This window comes from Lepisma saccharinum, unplaced genomic scaffold, assembly GCF_977018435.1.
Source record: "Lepisma saccharinum unplaced genomic scaffold, izLepSacc3.1 HAP1_SCAFFOLD_35, whole genome shotgun sequence".
In the NCBI taxonomy this organism is placed as follows: Eukaryota; Metazoa; Arthropoda; class Insecta; order Zygentoma; family Lepismatidae; genus Lepisma; species Lepisma saccharinum.
In genome coordinates, this window is record NW_028142899.1 from 184313 (window position 1) to 208283 (window position 23971).

The window sequence follows — 23971 nt, forward strand, 5'->3', positions numbered from 1 at the left end:
TTGTTGCGGATGAGCCAATAGAGAGCTTCAAACTGATTACATTGAGTGTAAAACCCTGCTGTATCTTCTATAGTAACGGAGATATGCGAGTTTGAAATTTTATATAATGTTTTTGTACAATGTGATTCCTTAGGATGTATTACATTGTTTCAACAATCAAAGTGGTTTTTTCAAATTTCCACGACGACGACTACAATCATGCACAAATAGATTGTTTACTTTATTGTTATGAGAGTTTCCATGGTAACTAAGCATGAATATTACACATGGATTAAATTTTTTCGTATGAGCCAATAGAGAGCTTCGACCTGATTACATTGAGTGTAAAATCACAGCTGTATCTTCTATAGTAACTGAGATATATGAATTTTGAAATTTTATATAATGTTTTTGTAAAACATGTTTCCAAGGATGTATTACATTGTTTCAACAATCAAAGTGGTTATTTCAAATCTCCACGACGACGACTACAATCATGCACAAATAGATTGTTTACTTTATTGTTATGAGATTTTCCATTATAACTAAGCATGAATATTACACATGGATTAATTTTTTGCGGATGAGCCAATAGAGAGCTTCAACCTGATTACATTGAGTGTAAAATCACTGCTGTATTTTCTATAGTAACGGAGATATGCGTGTTTGAAATTTTATATAATGTTTTTGTACAACGTGATTCCTTAGGATGTATTACATTGTTTAAACAATCAAAGTGGTTATTTCAAATCTCCACGACGACGACTACAATCATGCACAAATAGATTGTTTACTTTATTGTTATGAGAGTTTCCATGGTAACTAAGCATGAATATTACACATGGATTAAATTGTTGCGGATGAGCCAATAGAGAGCTTCGACCTGATTACATTGAGTGTAAAATCACTGCTGTATCTTCTATAGTAACGGAGATATATGAGTTTGAAATTTTATATAATGTTTTCGTAAAACATTTTTCCAAGGATGTATTACATTGTTTCAACAATCAAAGTGGTTATTTCAAATCTCCACGACGACGTCTACAATCATGCACAAATAGATTGTTTACTTTATTGTTATGAGAGTTTCCATGGTAACTAAGCATGAATATTACACATGGATTAAATTTTTTCGTATGAGCCAATAGAGAGCTTCAACCTGATTACATTGAGTGTAAAATCACTGCTGTATCTTCTATAGTAACGGAGATATGCGAGTTTGAAATTTTATATAATGTTTTTGTACAACGTGATTCCTTAGGATGTATTACATTGTTTCAACAATCAAAGTGGTTATTTCAAATCTCCACGACGACGACTACAATCATGCACAAATAGATTGTTTACTTTATTGTTATGAGAGTTTCCATGGTAACTAAGCATGAATATTACACATGGATTAAATTTTTTCGTATGAGCCAATAGAGAACTTCGACCTGATTTCATTGAGTGTAAAATCACAGCTGTATCTTCTATAGTAACGGAGATATATGAGTTTGAAATTTTATATAATGTTTTTGTACAATGTGATTCCTTAGGATGTATTACATTGTTTCAACAATCAAAGTGGTTATTTCGAATCTCCACGACGACGACTACAATCATGCACAAATTGATTGTTTACTTTATTGTTATGAGAGTTTCCATTATAACTAAGCCTGAATATTACACATGGATTAAATTGTTGCGGATGAGCCAATAGAGAGCTTCAAACTGATTACATTGAGTGTAAAACCCTGCTGTATCTTCTATAGTAACGGAGATATGCGAGTTTGAAATTTTATATAATGTTTTTGTACAATGTGATTCCTTAGGATGTATTACATTGTTTCAACAATCAAAGTGGTTTTTTCAAATTTCCACGACGACGACTACAATCATGCACAAATAGATTGTTTACTTTATTGTTATGAGAGTTTTCATGGTAACTAAGCATGAATATTACACATGGATTAAATTTTTTCGTATGAGCCAATAGAGAGCTTCGACCTGATTACATTGAGTGTAAAATCACAGCTGTATCTTCTATAGTTACGGAGATATATGAATTTTGAAATTTTATATAATGTTTTTGTAAAACATGTTTCCAAGGATGTATTACATTGTTTCAACAATCAAAGTGGTTATTTCAAATCTCCACGACGACGACTACAATCATGCACAAATAGATTGTTTACTTTATTGTTATGAGATTTTCCATTATAACTAAGCATGAATATTACACATGGATTAATTTTTTGCGGATGAGCCAATAGAGAGCTTCAACCTGATTACATTGAGTGTAAAATCACTGCTGTATTTTCTATAGTAACGGAGATATGCGTGTTTGAAATTTTATATAATGTTTTTGTACAACGTGATTCCTTAGGATGTATTACATTGTTTAAACAATCAAAGTGGTTATTTCAAATCTCCACGACGACGACTACAATCATGCACAAATAGATTGTTTACTTTATTGTTATGAGAGTTTCCATGGTAACTAAGCATGAATATTACACATGGATTAAATTGTTGCGGATGAGCCAATAGAGAGCTTCGACCTGATTACATTGAGTGTAAAATCACTGCTGTATCTTCTATAGTAACGGAGATATATGAGTTTGAAATTTTATATAATGTTTTCGTAAAACATTTTTCCAAGGATGTATTACATTGTTTCAACAATCAAAGTGGTTATTTCAAATCTCCACGACGACGACTACAATCATGCACAAATAGATTGTTTACTTTATTGTTATGAGAGTTTCCATGGTAACTAAGCATGAATATTACACATGGATTAAATTTTTTGGTATGAGCAAATAGAGAGCTTCGACCTGATTACATTGAGTGTAAAATCACAGCTATATCTTCTATAGTAACGGAGATATATGAGTTTGAAATTTTATATAATGTTTTTGTACAATGTGATTCCTTAGGATGTATTACATTGTTTCAACAATCAAAGTGGTTATTTCAAATCTCCACGACGACGACTACAATCATGCACAAATAGATTGTTTACTTTATTGTTATGAGAGTTTCCATTATAACTAAGCATGAATATTACACATGGATTAATTTTTTGCGGATGCGCCAATAGAGAGCTTCAACCTGATTACATTGAGTGTAAAATCACTGCTGTATCTTCTATAGTAACGGAGATAAGCGAGTTTGAAATTTTATATAATGTTTTTGTACAACGTGATTCCTTAGGATGTATTACATTGTTTCAACAATCAAAGTGGTTATTTCAAATCTCCACGACGACGACTACAATCATGCACAAATAGATTGTTTACTTTATTGTTATGAGAGTTTCCATGGTAACTAAGCATGAATATTACACATGGATTAAATTTTTTCGTATGAGCCAATAGAGAACTTCGACCTGATTTCATTGAGTGTAAAATCACAGCTGTATCTTCTATAGTAACGGAGATATATGAGTTTGAAATTTTATATAATGTTTTTGTACAATGTGATTCCTTAGGATGTATTACATTGTTTCAACAATCAAAGTGGTTATTTCAAATCTCCACGACGACGACTACAATCATGCACAAATTGATTGTTTACTTTATTGTTATGAGAGTTTCCATTATAACTAAGCCTGAATATTACACATGGATTAAATTGTTGCGGATGAGCCAATAGAGAGCTTCAAACTGATTACATTGAGTGTAAAACCCTGCTGTATCTTCTATAGTAACGGAGATATGCGAGTTTGAAATTTTATATAATGTTTTTGTACAATGTGATTCCTTAGGATGTATTACATTGTTTCAACAATCAAAGTGGTTTTTTCAAATTTCCACGACGACGACTACAATCATGCACAAATAGATTGTTTACTTTATTGTTATGAGAGTTTTCATGGTAACTAAGCATGAATATTACACATGGATTAAATTTTTTCGTATGAGCCAATAGAGAGCTTCGACCTGATTACATTGAGTGTAAAATCACAGCTGTATCTTCTATAGTTACGGAGATATATGAATTTTGAAATTTTATATAATGTTTTTGTAAAACATGTTTCCAAGGATGTATTACATTGTTTCAACAATCAAAGTGGTTATTTCAAATCTCCACGACGACGACTACAATCATGCACAAATAGATTGTTTACTTTATTGTTATGAGATTTTCCATTATAACTAAGCATGAATATTACACATGGATTAATTTTTTGCGGATGAGCCAATAGAGAGCTTCATCCTGATTACATTGAGTGTAAAATCACTGCTGTATTTTCTATAGTAACGGAGATATGCGTGTTTGAAATTTTATATAATGTTTTTGTACAACGTGATTCCTTAGGATGTATTACATTGTTTAAACAATCAAAGTGGTTATTTCAAATCTCCACGACGACGACTACAATCATGCACAAATAGATTGTTTACTTTATTGTTATGAGAGTTTCCATGGTAACTAAGCATGAATATTACACATGGATTAAATTGTTGCGGATGAGCCAATAGAGAGCTTCGACCTGATTACATTGAGTGTAAAATCACAGTTGTATCTTCTATAGTAACTGAGATATATGAGTTTGAAATTTTATATAATGTTTTCGTAAAACATTTTTCCAAGGATTGTTTCAACAATCAAAGTGGTTATTTCAAATCTCCACGACGACGACTACAATCATGCACAAATAGATTGTTTACTTTATTGTTATGAGAGTTTCCATGGTAACTAAGCATGAATATTACACATGGATTAAATTTTTTCGTATGAGCCAATAGAGAGCTTCGACCTGATTACATTGAGTGTAAAATCACAGTTGTATCTTCTATAGTAACTGAGATATATGAGTTTGAAATTTTATATAATGTTTTTGTAAAACATGTTTCCAAGGATGTATTACATTGTTTCAACAATCAAAGTGGTTATTTCAAATCTCCACGACGACGACCACAATCATGCACAAATAGATTGTTTACTTTATTGTTATGAGAGTTTCCATGGTAACTAAGCATGAATATTACACATGGATTAAATTTTTTGGTATGAGCAAATAGAGAGCTTCGACCTGATTACATTGAGTGTAAAATCACAGCTATATCTTCTATAGTAACGGAGATATATGAGTTTGAAATTTTATATAATGTTTTTGTACAATGTGATTCCTTAGGATGTATTACATTGTTTCAACAATCAAAGTGGTTATTTCAAATCTCCACGACGACGACTACAATCATGCACAAATAGATTGTTTACTTTATTGTTATGAGAGTTTCCATTATAACTAAGCATGAATATTACACATGGATTAAATTGTTGCGGATGAGCCAATAGAGAGCTTCAAACTGATTACATTGAGTGTAAAACCCTGCTGTATCTTCTATAGTAACGGAGATATGCGAGTTTGAAATTTTATATAATGTTTTTGTACAATGTGATTCCTTAGGATGTATTACATTGTTTCAACAATCAAAGTGGTTTTTTCAAATTTCCACGACGACGACTACAATCATGCACAAATAGATTGTTTACTTTATTGTTATGAGAGTTTTCATGGTAACTAAGCATGAATATTACACATGGATTAAATTTTTTCGTATGAGCCAATAGAGAGCTTCGACCTGATTACATTGAGTGTAAAATCACAGCTGTATCTTCTATAGTTACGGAGATATATGAATTTTGAAATTTTATATAATGTTTTTGTAAAACATGTTTCCAAGGATGTATTACATTGTTTCAACAATCAAAGTGGTTATTTCAAATCTCCACGACGACGACTACAATCATGCACAAATAGATTGTTTACTTTATTGTTATGAGATTTTCCATTATAACTAAGCATGAATATTACACATGGATTAATTTTTTGCGGATGAGCCAATAGAGAGCTTCAACCTGATTACATTGAGTGTAAAATCACTGCTGTATTTTCTATAGTAACGGAGATATGTGTGTTTGAAATTTTATATAATGTTTTTGTACAACGTGATTCCTTAGGATGTATTACATTGTTTAAACAATCAAAGTGGTTATTTCAAATCTCCACGACGACGACTACAATCATGCACAAATAGATTGTTTACTTTATTGTTATGAGAGTTTCCATGGTAACTAAGCATGAATATTACACATGGATTAAATTGTTGCGGATGAGCCAATAGAGAGCTTCGACCTGATTACATTGAGTGTAAAATCACAGTTGTATCTTCTATAGTAACTGAGATATATGAGTTTGAAATTTTATATAATGTTTTCGTAAAACATTTTTCCAAGGATTGTTTCAACAATCAAAGTGGTTATTTCAAATCTCCACGACGACGACTACAATCATGCACAAATAGATTGTTTACTTTATTGTTATGAGAGTTTCCATGGTAACTAAGCATGAATATTACACATGGATTAAATTTTTTCGTATGAGCCAATAGAGAGCTTCGACCTGATTACATTGAGTGTAAAATCACAGTTGTATCTTCTATAGTAACTGAGATATATGAGTTTGAAATTTTATATAATGTTTTTGTAAAACATGTTTCCAAGGATGTATTACATTGTTTCAACAATCAAAGTGGTTATTTCAAATCTCCACGACGACGACTACAATCATGCACAAATAGATTGTTTACTTTATTGTTATGAGAGTTTCCATGGTAACTAAGCATGAATATTACACATGGATTAAATTTTTTGGTATGAGCAAATAGAGAGCTTCGACCTGATTACATTGAGTGTAAAATCACAGCTATATCTTCTATAGTAACGGAGATATATGAGTTTGAAATTTTATATAATGTTTTTGTACAATGTGATTCCTTAGGATGTATTACATTGTTTCAACAATCAAAGTGGTTATTTCAAATCTCCACGACGACGACTACAATCATGCACAAATAGATTGTTTACTTTATTGTTATGAGAGTTTCCATTATAACTAAGGATGAATATTACACATGGATTAATTTTTTGCGGATGCGCCAATAGAGAGCTTCAACCTGATTACATTGAGTGTAAAATCACTGCTGTATCTTCTATAGTAACGGAGATATGCGAGTTTGAAATTTTATATAATGTTTTTGTACAATGTGATTCCTTAGGATGTATTACATTGTTTCAACAATCAAAGTGGTTTTTTCAAATTTCCACGACGACGACTACAATCATGCACAAATAGATTGTTTACTTTATTGTTATGAGAGTTTCCATGGTAACTAAGCATGAATATTACACATGGATTAAATTGTTGCGGATGAGCCAATAGAGAGCTTCGACCTGATTACATTGAGTGTAAAATCACAGCTGTATCTTCTATAGTAACGGAGATATATGAATTTTGAAATTTTATATAATGTTTTTGTAAAACATGTTTCCAAGGATGTATTACATTGTTTCAACAATCAAAGTGGTTATTTCAAATCTCCACGACGACGACTACAATCATGCACAAATAGATTGTTTACTTTATTGTTATGAGATTTTCCATTATAACTAAGCATGAATATTACACATGGATTAATTTTTTGCGGATGAGCCAATAGAGAGCTTCAACCTGATTACATTGAGTGTAAAATCACTGCTGTATTTTCTATAGTAACGGAGATATGCGTGTTTGAAATTTTATATAATGTTTTTGTACAACGTGATTCCTTAGGATGTATTACATTGTTTAAACAATCAAAGTGGTTATTTCAAATCTCCACGACGACGACTACAATCATGCACAAATAGATTGTTTACTTTATTGTTATGAGAGTTTCCATGGTAACTAAGCATGAATATTACACATGGATTAAATTGTTGCGGATGAGCCAATAGAGAGCTTCGACCTGATTACATTGAGTGTAAAATCACTGCTGTATCTTCTATAGTAACGGAGATATATGAGTTTGAAATTTTATATAATGTTTTCGTAAAACATTTTTCCAAGGATGTATTACATTGTTTCAACAATCAAAGTGGTTATTTCAAATCTCCACGACGACGACTACAATCATGCACAAATAGATTGTTTACTTTATTGTTATGAGAGTTTCCATGGTAACTAAGCATGAATATTACACATGGATTAAATTTTTTCGTATGAGCCAATAGAGAGCTTCAACCTGATTACATTGAGTGTAAAATCACTGCTGTATCTTCTATAGTAACGGAGATATGCGAGTTTGAAATTTTATATAATGTTTTTGTACAACGTGATTCCTTAGGATGTATTACATTGTTTCAACAATCAAAGTGGTTATTTCAAATCTCCACGACGACGACTACAATCATGCACAAATAGATTGTTTACTTTATTGTTATGAGAGTTTCCATGGTAACTAAGCATGAATATTACACATGGATTAAATTTTTTCGTATGAGCCAATAGAGAACTTCGACCTGATTTCATTGAGTGTAAAATCACAGCTGTATCTTCTATAGTAACGGAGATATATGAGTTTGAAATTTTATATAATGTTTTTGTACAATGTGATTCCTTAGGATGTATTACATTGTTTCAACAATCAAAGTGGTTATTTCAAATCTCCACGACGACGACTACAATCATGCACAAATTGATTGTTTACTTTATTGTTATGAGAGTTTCCATTATAACTAAGCCTGAATATTACACATGGATTAAATTGTTGCGGATGAGCCAATAGAGAGCTTCAAACTGATTACATTGAGTGTAAAACCCTGCTGTATCTTCTATAGTAACGGAGATATGCGAGTTTGAAATTTTATATAATGTTTTTGTAAAATGTGATTCCTTAGGATGTATTACATTGTTTCAACAATCAAAGTGGTTTTTTCAAATTTCCACGACGACGACTACAATCATGCACAAATAGATTGTTTACTTTATTGTTATGAGAGTTTTCATGGTAACTAAGCATGAATATTACACATGGATTAAATTTTTTCGTATGAGCCAATAGAGAGCTTCGACCTGATTACATTGAGTGTAAAATCACAGCTGTATCTTCTATAGTTACGGAGATATATGAATTTTGAAATTTTATATAATGTTTTTGTAAAACATGTTTCCAAGGATGTATTACATTGTTTCAACAATCAAAGTGGTTATTTCAAATCTCCACGACGACGACTACAATCATGCACAAATAGATTGTTTACTTTATTGTTATGAGATTTTCCATTATAACTAAGCATGAATATTACACATGGATTAATTTTTTGCGGATGAGCCAATAGAGAGCTTCAACCTGATTACATTGAGTGTAAAATCACTGCTGTATTTTCTATAGTAACGGAGATATGCGTGTTTGAAATTTTATATAATGTTTTTGTACAACGTGATTCCTTAGGATGTATTACATTGTTTAAACAATCAAAGTGGTTATTTCAAATCTCCACGACGACGACTACAATCATGCACAAATAGATTGTTTACTTTATTGTTATGAGAGTTTCCATGGTAACTAAGCATGAATATTACACATGGATTAAATTGTTGCGGATGAGCCAATAGAGAGCTTCGACCTGATTACATTGAGTGTAAAATCACTGCTGTATCTTCTATAGTAACGGAGATATATGAGTTTGAAATTTTATATAATGTTTTCGTAAAACATTTTTCCAAGGATGTATTACATTGTTTCAACAATCAAAGTGGTTATTTCAAATCTCCACGACGACGACTACAATCATGCACAAATAGATTGTTTACTTTATTGTTATGAGAGTTTCCATGGTAACTAAGCATGAATATTACACATGGATTAAATTTTTTGGTATGAGCAAATAGAGAGCTTCGACCTGATTACATTGAGTGTAAAATCACAGCTATATCTTCTATAGTAACGGAGATATATGAGTTTGAAATTTTATATAATGTTTTTGTACAATGTGATTCCTTAGGATGTATTACATTGTTTCAACAATCAAAGTGGTTATTTCAAATCTCCACGACGACGACTACAATCATGCACAAATAGATTGTTTACTTTATTGTTATGAGAGTTTCCATTATAACTAAGCATGAATATTACACATGGATTAATTTTTTGCGGATGCGCCAATAGAGAGCTTCAACCTGATTACATTGAGTGTAAAATCACTGCTGTATCTTCTATAGTAACGGAGATAAGCGAGTTTGAAATTTTATATAATGTTTTTGTACAACGTGATTCCTTAGGATGTATTACATTGTTTCAACAATCAAAGTGGTTATTTCAAATCTCCACGACGACGACTACAATCATGCACAAATAGATTGTTTACTTTATTGTTATGAGAGTTTCCATGGTAACTAAGCATGAATATTACACATGGATTAAATTTTTTCGTATGAGCCAATAGAGAACTTCGACCTGATTTCATTGAGTGTAAAATCACAGCTGTATCTTCTATAGTAACGGAGATATATGAGTTTGAAATTTTATATAATGTTTTTGTACAATGTGATTCCTTAGGATGTATTACATTGTTTCAACAATCAAAGTGGTTATTTCAAATCTCCACGACGACGACTACAATCATGCACAAATTGATTGTTTACTTTATTGTTATGAGAGTTTCCATTATAACTAAGCCTGAATATTACACATGGATTAAATTGTTGCGGATGAGCCAATAGAGAGCTTCAAACTGATTACATTGAGTGTAAAACCCTGCTGTATCTTCTATAGTAACGGAGATATGCGAGTTTGAAATTTTATATAATGTTTTTGTACAATGTGATTCCTTAGGATGTATTACATTGTTTCAACAATCAAAGTGGTTTTTTCAAATTTCCACGACGACGACTACAATCATGCACAAATAGATTGTTTACTTTATTGTTATGAGAGTTTCCATGGTAACTAAGCATGAATATTACACATGGATTAAATTTTTTCGTATGAGCCAATAGAGAGCTTCGACCTGATTACATTGAGTGTAAAATCACAGCTGTATCTTCTATAGTAACGGAGATATATGAATTTTGAAATTTTATATAATGTTTTTGTAAAACATGTTTCCAAGGATGTATTACATTGTTTCAACAATCAAAGTGGTTATTTCAAATCTCCACGACGATGACTACAATCATGCACAAATAGATTGTTTACTTTATTGTTATGAGATTTTCCATTATAACTAAGCATGAATATTACACATGGATTAATTTTTTGCGGATGAGCCAATAGAGAGCTTCAACCTGATTACATTGAGTGTAAAATCACTGCTGTATTTTCTATAGTAACGGAGATATGCGTGTTTGAAATTTTATATAATGTTTTTGTACAACGTGATTCCTTAGGATGTATTACATTGTTTAAACAATCAAAGTGGTTATTTCAAATCTCCACGACGACGACTACAATCATGCACAAATAGATTGTTTACTTTATTGTTATGAGAGTTTCCATGGTAACTAAGCATGAATATTACACATGGATTAAATTGTTGCGGATGAGCCAATAGAGAGCTTCGACCTGATTACATTGAGTGTAAAATCACTGCTGTATCTTCTATAGTAACGGAGATATATGAGTTTGAAATTTTATATAATGTTTTCGTAAAACATTTTTCCAAGGATGTATTACATTGTTTCAACAATCAAAGTGGTTATTTCAAATCTCCACGACGACGACTACAATCATGCACAAATAGATTGTTTACTTTATTGTTATGAGAGTTTCCATGGTAACTAAGCATGAATATTACACATGGATTAAATTTTTTCGTATGAGCCAATAGAGAGCTTCGACCTGATTACATTGAGTGTAAAATCACAGTTGTATCTTCTATAGTAACTGAGATATATGAGTTTGAAATTTTATATAATGTTTTTGTAAATCATGTTTCCAAGGATGTATTACATTGTTTCAACAATCAAAGTGGTTATTTCAAATCTCCACGACGACGACTACAATCATGCACAAATAGATTGTTTACTTTATTGTTATGAGAGTTTCCATGGTAACTAAGCATGAATATTACACATGGATTAAATTTTTTGGTATGAGCAAATAGAGAGCTTCGACCTGATTACATTGAGTGTAAAATCACAGCTATATCTTCTATAGTAACGGAGATATATGAGTTTGAAATTTTATATAATGTTTTTGTACAATGTGATTCCTTAGGATGTATTACATTGTTTCAACAATCAAAGTGGTTATTTCAAATCTCCACGACGACGACTACAATCATGCACAAATAGATTGTTTAATTTATTGTTATGAGAGTTTCCATTATAACTAAGCATGAATATTACACATGGATTAATTTTTTGCGGATGCGCCAATAGAGAGCTTCAACCTGATTACATTGAGTGTAAAATCACTGCTGTATCTTCTATAGTAACGGAGATATGCGAGTTTGAAATTTTATATAATGTTTTTGTACAATGTGATTCCTTAGGATGTATTACATTGTTTCAACAATCAAAGTGGTTATTTCAAATCTCCACGACGACGACTAGAATCATGCACAAATTGATTGTTTACTTTATTGTTATGAGAGTTTCCATTATAACTAAGCCTGAATATTACACATGGATTAAATTGTTGCGGATGAGCCAATAGAGAGCTTCAAACTGATTACATTGAGTGTAAAACCCTGCTGTATCTTCTATAGTAACGGAGATATGCGAGTTTGAAATTTTATATAATGTTTTTGTACAATGTGATTCCTTAGGATGTATTACATTGTTTCAACAATCAAAGTGGTTATTTCAAATCTCCACGACGACGACTACAATCATGCACAAATAGATTGTTTACTTTATTGTTATGAGATTTTCCATTATAACTAAGCATGAATATTACACATGGATTAATTTTTTGCGGATGAGCCAATAGAGAGCTTCAACCTGATTACATTGAGTGTAAAATCACTGCTGTATTTTCTATAGTAACGGAGATATGCGTGTTTGAAATTTTATATAATGTTTTTGTACAACGTGATTCCTTAGGATGTATTACATTGTTTAAACAATCAAAGTGGTTATTTCAAATCTCCACGACGACGACTACAATCATGCACAAATAGATTGTTTACTTTATTGTTATGAGAGTTTCCATGGTAACTAAGAATGAATATTACACATGGATTAAATTTTTTCGTATGAGCCAATAGAGAGCTTCGACCTGATTACATTGAGTGTAAAATCACAGCTGTATCTTCTATAGTAACGGAGATATATGAGTTTGAAATTTTATATAATGTTTTCGTAAAACATTTTTCCAAGGATGTATTACATTGTTTCAACAATCAAAGTGGTTATTTCAAATCTCCACGACGACGACTACAACCTGATTACATTGAGTGTAAAATCACTGCTGTATCTTCTATAGTAACTGAGATATGCGAGTTTGAAATTTTATATAATGTTTTTGTACAACGTGATTCCTTAGGATGTATTACATTGTTTCAACAATCAAAGTGGTTATTTCAAATCTCCACGACGACGACTACAATCATGCACAAATAGATTGTTTACTTTATTGTTATGAGAGTTTCCATGGTAACTAAGCATGAATATTACACATGGATTAAATTTTTTCCTATGAGCCAATAGAGAACTTCGACCTGATTACATTGAGTGTAAAATCACAGCTGTATCTTCTATAGTAACGGAGATATATGAGTTTGAAATTTTATATAATGTTTTTGTAAAACATGTTTCCAAGGATGTATTACATTGTTTCAACAATCAAAGTGGTTATTTCAAATCTCCACGACTACGACTACAATCATGCACAAATTGATTGTTTACTTTATTGTTATGAGAGTTTCCATTATAACTAAGCCTGAATATTACACATGGATTAAATTGTTGCGGATGAGCCAATAGAGAGCTTCAAACTGATTACATTGAGTGTAAAACCCTGCTGTATCTTCTATAGTAACGGAGATATGCGAGTTTGAAATTTTATATAATGTTTTTGTACAATGTGATTCCTTAGGATGTATTACATTGTTTCAACAATCAAAGTGTTTTTTTCAAATTTCCACGACGACGACTACAATCATGCACAAATAGATTGTTTACTTTATTGTTATGAGAGTTTCCATGGTAACTAAGCATGAATATTACACATGGATTAATTTTTTTCGTATGAGCCAATAGAGAGCTTCGACCTGATTACATTGAGTGTAAAATCACAGCTGTATCTTCTATAGTAACGGAGATATATGAATTTTGAAATTTTATATAATGTTTTTGTAAAACATGTTTCCAAGGATGTATTACATTGTTTCAACAATCAAAGTGGTTATTTCAAATCTCCACGACGATGACTACAATCATGCACAAATAGATTGTTTACTTTATTGTTATGAGAATTTTTATTATAACTAAGCATGAATATTACACATGGATTAATTTTTTTCGTATGAGCCAATAGAGAGCTTCGACCTGATTACATTGAGTGTAAAATCACAGCTGTATCTTCTATAGTAACGGAGATATATGAGTTTGAAATTTTATATAATGTTTTTGTAAAACATGTTTCCAAGGATGTATTACATTGTTTCAACAATCAAAGTGGTTATTTCAAATCTCCACGACGACGACTACAATCATGCACAAATAGATTGTTTACTTTATTGTTATGAGAGTTTCCATGGTAACTAAGCATGAATATTACACATGGATTAAATTTTTTCGTATGAGCCAATAGAGAACTTCGACCTGATTTCATTGAGTGTAAAATCACAGCTGTATCTTCTATAGTAACGGAGATATATGAGTTTGAAATTTTATATAATGTTTTTGTACAATGTGATTCCTTAGGATGTATTACATTGTTTCAACAATCAAAGTGGTTATTTCAAATCTCCACGACGACGACTACAATCATGCACAAATTGATTGTTTACTTTATTGTTATGAGAGTTTCCATTATAACTAAGCCTGAATATTACACATGGATTAAATTGTTGCGGATGAGCCAATAGAGAGCTTCAAACTGATTACATTGAGTGTAAAACCCTGCTGTATCTTCTATAGTAACGGAGATATGCGAGTTTGAAATTTTATATAATGTTTTTGTACAATGTGATTCCTTAGGATGTATTACATTGTTTAAACAATCAAAGTGGTTATTTCAAATCTCCACGACGACGACTACAATCATGCACAAATAGATTGTTTACTTTATTGTTATGAGATTTTCCATTATAACTAAGCATGAATATTACACATGGATTAATTTTTTGCGGATGAGCCAATAGAGAGCTTCAACCTGATTACATTGAGTGTAAAATCACTGCTGTATTTTCTATAGTAACGGAGATATGCGTGTTTGAAATTTTATATAATGTTTTTGTACAACGTGATTCCTTAGGATGTATTACATTGTTTAAACAATCAAAGTGGTTATTTCAAATCTCCACGACGACGACTACAATCATGCACAAATAGATTGTTTACTTTATTGTTATGAGAGTTTCCATGGTAACTAAGAATGAATATTACACATGGATTAAATTTTTTCGTATGAGCCAATAGAGAGCTTCGACCTGATTACATTGAGTGTAAAATCACAGCTGTATCTTCTATAGTAACGGAGATATATGAGTTTGAAATTTTATATAATGTTTTCGTAAAACATTTTTCCAAGGATGTATTACATTGTTTCAACAATCAAAGTGGTTATTTCAAATCTCCACGACGACGACTACAACCTGATTACATTGAGTGTAAAATCACTGCTGTATCTTCTATAGTAACTGAGATATGCGAGTTTGAAATTTTATATAATGTTTTTGTACAACGTGATTCCTTAGGATGTATTACATTGTTTCAACAATCAAAGTGGTTATTTCAAATCTCCACGACGACAACTACAATCATGCACAAATAGATTGTTTACTTTATTGTTATGAGAGTTTCCATGGTAACTAAGCATGAATATTACACATGGATTAAATTTTTTCCTATGAGCCAATAGAGAACTTCGACCTGATTACATTGAGTGTAAAATCACAGCTGTATCTTCTATAGTAACGGAGATATATGAGTTTGAAATTTTATATAATGTTTTTGTAAAACATGTTTCCAAGGATGTATTACATTGTTTCAACAATCAAAGTGGTTATTTCAAATCTCCACGACTACGACTACAATCATGCACAAATTGATTGTTTACTTTATTGTTATGAGAGTTTCCATTATAACTAAGCCTGAATATTACACATGGATTAAATTGTTGCGGATGAGCCAATAGAGAGCTTCAAACTGATTACATTGAGTGTAAAACCCTGCTGTATCTTCTATAGTAACGGAGATATGCGAGTTTGAAATTTTATATAATGTTTTTGTACAATGTGATTCCTTAGGATGTATTACATTGTTTCAACAATCAAAGTGTTTTTTTCAAATTTCCACGACGACGACTACAATCATGCACAAATAGATTGTTTACTTTATTGTTATGAGAGTTTCCATGGTAACTAAGCATGAATATTACACATGGATTAATTTTTTTCGTATGAGCCAATAGAGAGCTTCGACCTGATTACATTGAGTGTAAAATCACAGCTGTATCTTCTATAGTAACGGAGATATATGAATTTTGAAATTTTATATAATGTTTTTGTAAAACATGTTTCCAAGGATGTATTACATTGTTTCAACAATCAAAGTGGTTATTTCAAATCTCCACGACGACGACTACAATCATGCACAAATAGATTGTTTACTTTATTGTTATGAGAGTTTCCATGGTAACTAAGCATGAATATTACACATGGATTAAATTTTTTCGTATGAGCCAATAGAGAACTTCGACCTGATTTCATTGAGTGTAAAATCACAGCTGTATCTTCTATAGTAACGGAGATATATGAGTTTGAAATTTTATATAATGTTTTTGTACAATGTGATTCCTTAGGATGTATTACATTGTTTCAACAATCAAAGTGGTTATTTCAAATCTCCACGACGACGACTACAATCATGCACAAATTGATTGTTTACTTTATTGTTATGAGAGTTTCCATTATAACTAAGCCTGAATATTACACATGGATTAAATTGTTGCGGATGAGCCAATAGAGAGCTTCAAACTGATTACATTGAGTGTAAAACCCTGCTGTATCTTCTATAGTAACGGAGATATGCGAGTTTGAAATTTTATATAATGTTTTTGTACAATGTGATTCCTTAGGATGTATTACATTGTTTCAACAATCAAAGTGGTTATTTCAAATCTCCACGACGACGACTACAATCATGCACAAATAGATTGTTTACTTTATTGTTATGAGATTTTCCATTATAACTAAGCATGAATATTACACATGGATTAATTTTTTGCGGATGAGCCAATAGAGAGCTTCAACCTGATTACATTGAGTGTAAAATCACTGCTGTATTTTCTATAGTAACGGAGATATGCGTGTTTGAAATTTTATATAATGTTTTTGTACAACGTGATTCCTTAGGATGTATTACATTGTTTAAACAATCAAAGTGGTTATTTCAAATCTCCACGACGACGACTACAATCATGCACAAATAGATTGTTTACTTTATTGTTATGAGAGTTTCCATGGTAACTAAGCATGAATATTACACATGGATTAAATTTTTTGGTATGAGCAAATAGAGAGCTTCGACCTGATTACATTGAGTGTAAAATCACAGCTGTATCTTCTATAGTAACGGAGATATATGAGTTTGAAATTTTATATAATGTTTTTGTAAAACATGTTTCCAAGGATGTATTACATTGTTTCAACAATCAAAGTGGTTATTTCAAATCTCCACGACTACGACTACAATCATGCACAAATTGATTGTTTACTTTATTGTTATGAGATTTTCCATTATAACTAAGCATGAATATTACACATGGATTAATTTTTTGCGGATGAGCCAATAGAGAGCTTCAACCTGATTACATTGAGTGTAAAATCACTGCTGTATTTTCTATAGTAACGGAGATATGCGTGTTTGAAATTTTATATAATGTTTTTGTACAACGTGATTCCTTAGGATGTATTACATTGTTTAAACAATCAAAGTGGTTATTTCAAATCTCCACGACGACGACTACAATCATGCACAAATAGATTGTTTACTTTATTGTTATGAGAGTTTCCATGGTAACTAAGCATGAATATTACACATGGATTAAATTGTTGCGGATGAGCCAATAGAGAGCTTCGACCTGATTACATTGAGTGTAAAATCACTGCTGTATCTTCTATAGTAACGGAGATATATGAGTTTGAAATTTTATATAATGTTTTCGTAAAACATTTTTCCAAGGATGTATTACATTGTTTCAACAATCAAAGTGGTTATTTCAAATCTCCACGACGACGACTACAATCATGCACAAATAGATTGTTTACTTTATTGTTATGAGAGTTTCCATGGTAACTAAGCATGAATATTACACATGGATTAAATTTTTTCGTATGAGCCAATAGAGAGCTTCGACCTGATTACATTGAGTGTAAAATCACAGTTGTATCTTCTATAGTAACTGAGATATATGAGTTTGAAATTTTATATAATGTTTTTGTAAAACATGTTTCCAAGGATGTATTACATTGTTTCAACAATCAAAGTGGTTATTTCAAATCTCCACGACGACGACTACAATCATGCACAAATAGATTGTTTACTTTATTGTTATGAGAGTTTCCATGGTAACTAAGCATGAATATTACACATGGATTAAATTTTTTGGTATGAGCAAATAGAGAGCTTCGACCTGATTACATTGAGTGTAAAATCACAGCTATATCTTCTATAGTAACGGAGATATATGAGTTTGAAATTTTATACAATGTTTTTGTACAATGTGATTCCTTAGGATGTATTACATTGTTTCAACAATCAAAGTGGTTATTTCAAATCTCCACGACGACGACTACAATCATGCACAAATAGATTGTTTAATTTATTGTTATGAGAGTTTCCATTATAACTAAGCATGAATATTACACATGGATTAATTTTTTGCGGATGCGCCAATAGAGAGCTTCAACCTGATTACATTGAGTGTAAAATCACTGCTGTATCTTCTATAGTAACGGAGATATGCGAGTTTGAAATTTTATATAATGTTTTTGTACAATGTGATTCCTTAGGATGTATTACATTGTTTCAACAATCAAAGTGGTTATTTCAAATCTCCACGACGACGACTAGAATCATGCACAAATTGATTGTTTACTTTATTGTTATGAGAGTTTCCATTATAACTAAGCCTGAATATTACACATGGATTAAATTGTTGCGGATGAGCCAATAGAGAGCTTCAAACTGATTACATTGAGTGTAAAACCCTGCTGTATCTTCTATAGTAACGGAGATATGCGAGTTTGAAATTTTATATAATGTTTTTGTACAATGTGATTCCTTAGGATGTATTACATTGTTTCAACAATCAAAGTGGTTATTTCAAATCTCCACGACGACGACTACAATCATGCACAAATAGATTGTTTACTTTATTGTTATGAGATTTTCCATTATAACTAAGCATGAATATTACACATGGATTAATTTTTTGCGGATGAGCCAATAGAGAGCTTCAACCTGATTACATTGAGTGTAAAATCACTGCTGTATTTTCTATAGTAACGGAGATATGCGTGTTTGAAATTTTATATAATGTTTTTGTACAACGTGATTCCTTAGGATGTATTACATTGTTTAAACAATCAAAGTGGTTATTTCAAATCTCCACGACGACGACTACAATCATGCACAAATAGATTGTTTACTTTATTGTTATGAGAGTTTCCATGGTAACTAAGAATGAATATTACACATGGATTAAATTTTTTCGTATGAGCCAATAGAGAGCTTCGACCTGATTACATTGAGTGTAAAATCACAGCTGTATCTTCTATAGTAACGGAGATATATGAGTTTGAAATTTTATATAATGTTTTCGTAAAACATTTTTCCAAGGATGTATTACATTGTTTCAACAATCAAAGTGGTTATTTCAAATCTCCACGACGACGACTACAACCTGATTACATTGAGTGTAAAATCACTGCTGTATCTTCTATAGTAACTGAGATATGCGAGTTTGAAATTTTATATAATGTTTTTGTACAACGTGATTCCTTAGGATGTATTACATTGTTTCAACAATCAAAGTGGTTATTTCAAATCTCCACGACGACGACTACAATCATGCACAAATAGATTGTTTACTTTATTGTTATGAGAGTTTCCATGGTAACTAAGCATGAATATTACACATGGATTAAATTTTTTCCTATGAGCCAATAGAGAACTTCGACCTGATTACATTGAGTGTAAAATCACAGCTGTATCTTCTATAGTAACGGAGATATATGAGTTTGAAATTTTATATAATGTTTTTGTAAAACATGTTTCCAAGGATGTATTACATTGTTTCAACAATCAAAGTGGTTATTTCAAATCTCCACGACTACGACTACAATCATGCACAAATTGATTGTTTACTTTATTGTTATGAGAGTTTCCATTATAACTAAGCCTGAATATTACACATGGATTAAATTGTTGCGGATGAGCCAATAGAGAGCTTCAAACTGATTACATTGAGTGTAAAACCCTGCTGTATCTTCTATAGTAACGGAGATATGCGAGTTTGAAATTTTATATAATGTTTTTGTACAATGTGATTCCTTAGGATGTATTACATTGTTTCAACAATCAAAGTGGTTTTTTCAAATTTCCACGACGACGACTACAATCATGCACAAATAGATTGTTTACTTTATTGTTATGAGAGTTTCCATGGTAACTAAGCATGAATATTACACATGGATTAATTTTTTTCGTATGAGCCAATAGAGAGCTTCGACCTGATTACATTGAGTGTAAAATCACAGCTGTATCTTCTATAGTAACGGAGATATATGAATTTTGAAATTTTATATAATGTTTTTGTAAAACATGTTTCCAAGGATGTATTACATTGTTTCAACAATCAAAGTGGTTATTTCAAATCTCCACGACGATGACTACAATCATGCACAAATAGATTGTTTACTTTATTGTTATGAGAATTTTTATTATAACTAAGCATGAATATTACACATGGATTAATTTTTTTCGTATGAGCCAATAGAGAGCTTCGACCTGATTACATTGAGTGTAAAATCACAGCTGTATCTTCTATAGTAACGGAGATATATGCATTTTGAAATTTTATATAATGTTTTTGTAAAACATGTTTCCAAGGATGTATTACATTGTTTCAACAATCAAAGTGGTTATTTCAAATCTCCACGACGACGACTACAATCATGCACAAATAGATTGTTTACTTTATTGTTATGAGAGTTTCCATGGTAACTAAGCATGAATATTACACATGGATTAAATTTTTTCGTATGAGCCAATAGAGAACTTCGACCTGATTTCATTGAGTGTAAAATCACAGCTGTATCTTCTATAGTAACGGAGATATATGAGTTTGAAATTTTATATAATGTTTTTGTACAATGTGATTCCTTAGGATGTATTACATTGTTTCAACAATCAAAGTGGTTATTTCAAATCTCCACGACGACGACTACAATCATGCACAAATTGATTGTTTACTTTATTGTTATGAGAGTTTCCATTATAACTAAGCCTGAATATTACACATGGATTAAATTGTTGCGGATGAGCCAATAGAGAGCTTCAAACTGATTACATTGAGTGTAAAACCCTGCTGTATCTTCTATAGTAACGGAGATATGCGAGTTTGAAATTTTATATAATGTTTTTGTACAATGTGATTCCTTAGGATGTATTACATTGTTTCAACAATCAAAGTGGTTATTTCAAATCTCCACGACGACGACTACAATCATGCACAAATAGATTGTTTACTTTATTGTTATGAGATTTTCCATTATAACTAAGCATGAATATTACACATGGATTAAATTTTTTCGTATGAGCCAATAGAGAGCTTCGACCTGATTACATTGAGTGTAAAATCACAGCTGTATCTTCTATAGTAACGGAGATATATGAGTTTGAAATTTTATATAATGTTTTCGTAAAACATTTTTCCAAGGATGTATTACATTGTTTCAACAATCAAAGTGGTTATTTCAAATCTCCACGACGACGACTACAACCTGATTACATTGAGTGTAAAATCACTGCTGTATCTTCTATAGTAACTGAGATATGCGAGTTTGAAATTTTATATAATGTTTTTGTACAACGTGATTCCTTAGGATGTATTACATTGTTTCAACAATCAAAGTGGTTATTTCAAATCTCCACGACGACGACTACAATCATGCACAAATAGATTGTTTACTTTATTGTTATGAGAGTTTCCATGGTAACTAAGCATGAATATTACACATGGATTAAATTTTTTCCTATGAGCCAATAGAGAACTTCGACCGGATTACATTGAGTGTAAAATCACAGCTGTATCTTCTATAGTAACGGAGATATATGAGTTTGAAATTTTATATAATGTTTTTGTAAAACATGTTTCCAAGGATGTATTACATTGTTTCAACAATCAAAGTGGTTATTTCAAATCTCCACGACTACGACTACAATCATGCATAAATTGATTGTTTACTTTATTGTTATGAGAGTTTCCATTATAACTAAGCCTGAATATTACACATGGATTAAATTGTTGCGGATGAGCCAATAGAGAGCTTCAAACTGATTACATTGAGTGTAAAACCCTGCTGTATCTTCTATAGTAACGGAGATATGCGAGTTTGAAATTTTATATAATGTTTTTGTACAATGTGATTCCTTAGGATGTATTACATTGTTTCAACAATCAAAGTGGTTTTTTCAAATTTCCACGACGACGACTACAATCATGCACAAATAGATTGTTTACTTTATTGTTATGAGAGTTTCCATGGTAACTAAGCATGAATATTACACATGGATTAATTTTTTTCGTATGAGCCAATAGAGAGCTTCGACCTGATTACATTGAGTGTAAAATCACAGCTGTATCTTCTATAGTAACGGAGATATATGAATTTTGAAATTTTATATAATGTTTTTGTAAAACATGTTTCCAAGGATGTATTACATTGTTTCAACAATCAAAGTGGTTATTTCAAATCTCCACGACGATGACTACAATCATGCACAAATAGATTGTTTACTTTATTGTTATGAGAATTTTTATTATAACTAAGCATGAATATTACACATGGATTAATTTTTTTCGTATGAGCCAATAGAGAGCTTCGACCTGATTACATTGAGTGTAAAATCACAGCTGTATCTTCTATAGTAACGGAGATATATGCATTTTGAAATTTTATATAATGTTTTTGTAAAACATGTTTCCAAGGATGTATTACATTGTTTCAACAATCAAAGTGGTTATTTCAAATCTCCACGACGACGACTACAATCAATCACAAATAGATTGTTTACTTTATTGTTATGAGAGTTTCCATGGTAACTAAGCATGAATATTACACATGGATTAAATTTTTTGGTATGAGCAAATAGAGAGCTTCGACCTGATTACATTGAGTGTAAAATCACAGCTGTATCTTCTATAGTAACGGAGATATATGAGTTTGAAATTTTATATAATGTTTTTGTAAAACATGTTTCCAAGGATGTATTACATTGTTTCAACAATCAAAGTGGTTATTTCAAATCTCCACGACTACGACTACAATCATGCACAAATTGATTGTTTACTTTATTGTTATGAGAGTTTCCATTATAACTAAGCCTGAATATTACACATGGATTAAATTGTTGCGGATGAGCCAATAGAGAGCTTCAAACTGATTACATTGAGTGTAAAACCCTGCTGTATCTTCTATAGTAACGGAGATATGCGAGTTTGAAATTTTATATAATGTTTTTGTACAATGTGATTCCTTAGGATGTATTACATTGTTTCAACAATCAAAGTGGTTATTTCAAATCTCCAAGACGACGACTACAATCATGCACAAATAGATTGTTTACTTTATTGTTATGAGAGTTTCCATGGTAACTAAGCATGAATATTACACATGGATTAAATTGTTGCGGATGAGCCAATAGAGAGCTTCAAACTGATTACATTGAGTGTAAAACCCTGCTGTATCTTCTATAGTAACGGAGATATGCGAGTTTGAA